Here is a 2,786-nt window from a genome sequence, read left to right on the forward strand (position 1 = left end):
GACCTTGGTGTCTTCCATGTCTGACTAAGCTCTAAGGGCTCCACAGCGCCTACTTCAGCTGCCTTCATACCTATTGAAACAAATTGTAGTCATCTGTCCATTCTGCAGAGGGAAGTCTTCACCTGCTTGGGGTAGACACCCCCCTAGCTCACTGATGGACTTGAGGCCCATCAGTTACCCTCAACCTGGTTTAGCCCATCTGCTGAGACAGTTTACTAGGATATGGACGCTGTGCATGCTACAGCTTCTTGGAGCCACAGATGAGAGTTGAGTGCCAGGTAGACACCAAAGGTGGATAAGCAGCCCTGGAAAGGTCAAGTACTGAAGGATGAATGCAAAAGCATCATAGGATTCGGTAAGAATATTATCATGAGAAGCGGCCCCAGTCACCTTAACCCCACGGCCACAGTAGTATCAGGGGTCAGTTACAGTCCATGGCCCCGGACCTCCTGCCAAGATGTGGTTCAAAATTCTGCCGGGGCTGGCCATTATGGGTGTATGTCTGACAATGCTGGGAATTAGCACCGCTCTCATCCAAAAGGTACAGCAATGGGGGCAAGGAAAAGAGAATTGCCCGTAATCGATACCAATGGAATCTATTAGAGAGAGACAGGAGGATCTCTGGATTCAATTGTTATTATGAGGCTAAGGGGTTGGAGAACATAACCGAAGATGCATAAGTGACCCATGATGCCCATCTTCGTGATTGCAGAACACTTCTATGAGATGTTGTCTGGTGCCCATTAAAGACAAAACAACTAACCCCCCCAAAAAAAGAAGAATATTATCACGAGCAAAAAGCTGGGAATAAATACAGACTAGAGAGAAATGCTAACAAAAAGGGAGTGGATTTTTCAGCTGTATTGGGGTGGAGAAATCCTCAGCTCTGTTTTGCTTCTATTTTCTCTGGCAAGAAGAGTGTTTTGGACTGTAAATGACAGAAAGAAATGTGGCAAAGAGAGAGTTAAAGCCAAGAAAAGTAGGGAAAGTAGGAGGGCACCAAGCTGCTCTTAATGAATTGTAAGTCATGAGTCCCCCGTCAATTACAGCCTAGGGTACTGAAAAAAGAGGTGGATGGGATTTCTACACCATAGGCTACTGTGTTTGGTTTTAAAATCCATTCTTCACAACTCGGCCCCAATCTCTCTTTCTAGCATCTGTATTCATTATGCCCTTTCTCCCATTCCACATTCCAGCCAAACTGGTCTTTACGGCACACCATCTTCTATCTCTGCTCTTTGGCACTAGCTACCCTCCATACCTGTGTAATGCTCATTATCTTATTAACATCTTACCTTGTCAAGGAGAAATATACCTGAAGATGAAGTCTGTAGGTCAGTTTGGAACTCTTCTCAGAACGAAAGAAGGATTATGTCTTAAGGAGAAAGGTGGTTTTTTTTCCTTGCCCTGGAGGAGACTGAGAGGCTCTAAGGCCTGACATTCTAGGATTTGAAATCCCAGACATGTAGCTTTGGGTCCCTCCTACCCTGGGAGCAACTCTTTCAAGAGTGTATGTATGGTGAGGAAGGGGGGCAGCTAGGTGGCATAGTGGATGGAGCACTAGCCCTGGAATTAGGAGGACCTGAGTTCAAATCCAGCCTTAGACACTTACTAGCTGTGTGACCCTGGGCAAGTCACTTAATCCTGATTGCCTCAAAAAAAAAATTATGAATGGACACAGAGGGATGGGAGGAGACACTGGCACCACAGATTTGAAGAGGGAGCAATACTAGGGGAATGTCAGGTTGTGATCTGGTGATGATAAAGAGAGAAGCTCTCTCTCACCTTGTCAACTTTCTCTCTTCAGATCCCCAAGAGGAGGATGTGGCTAGAATGGACTGGTAACATTTTAAATTTCTACCCATCCTGCCTACAGATTAAAGGTATTTTCTTCATGACTTTCTTATTCCTTAAATTGTTCTTTAAGGTTGTTTGTTTCCCCCATGATATAAAATTATGACTAGTCGTAACTTCTATGTAATTCATGTCTGTTATTAATTTATTAATGGGAGTGGGGAGAACAGAATGGGCTAGTGAATGGCTGGGCTGTGGGAGGAGAGGAAGACAGAGGTCCAACCCCTCTGTCTGGAATAGCTAGCTTTTGCTATTTTATCTTAGCTTTGGGGCTCTAAACTATGATAGAAGTTCTTATGATCTTGATTATTAATTATTTTACAAATTCCCCAGAAGCAGAATTTAAACTAGATCTGGTGTTTAACTTCTGCCATTCAAGCCAAAAACCATAAGCCAAGTAGCTAAAGTGGTCTAGTAAGGGGGGGGGGGGGGCGCTACACATGAGCCACATTCTCTTCTGCCCTTTGTTTTCTCCTCAAGCATGGCCAGTGGTAGCACCGAGGAGTAGTTCTACCTGGCAGGAAGGAAAATATGTGGTCTGGGAAGACTGATCACACACAAAATTCCAAAGGTAGGGAGGGCAGAGGAGATAGTAAGAATGTCTTCCTTTGCTTTAGCTTTCTACCTGAAACTTCTCAATCAGAGATAGTTAACCTAGGGTTTAACCTCGTTGGATTTTTTGAAAGGATAACTATATTTCAAAATAATTGGTTTCCTTTGCAATTTTATACACACACACACACACACACACACACACACACACACACACAAGTGTGTTTTTTTATTTTTTTATTTTACACTCTTAGAAACATTATTTTGAAGAGTAGAGTTCCCCCAACTGCCAAAGCCATCCAACACACACACACACACACACACACACACACACACACACACACACACACACACACACACACACACACACACACACACAC

The 2,786-nt window shown here is 43.8% G+C and overlaps 1 pseudogene; it reads left to right on the forward strand.

Moving 5' to 3' along the window:
* The first annotated feature begins 457 nt into the window (after window positions 1–457).
* On the forward strand, window positions 458–733 carry LOC114046467 (annotated as a pseudogene).
* Window positions 734–2,786: the final 2,053 nt, after the last annotated feature.

Source organism: Vombatus ursinus, unplaced genomic scaffold (assembly GCF_900497805.2).
Source record: "Vombatus ursinus unplaced genomic scaffold, bare-nosed wombat genome assembly UNPS02014784.1, whole genome shotgun sequence".
NCBI classification, from domain to species: Eukaryota; Metazoa; Chordata; class Mammalia; order Diprotodontia; family Vombatidae; genus Vombatus; species Vombatus ursinus.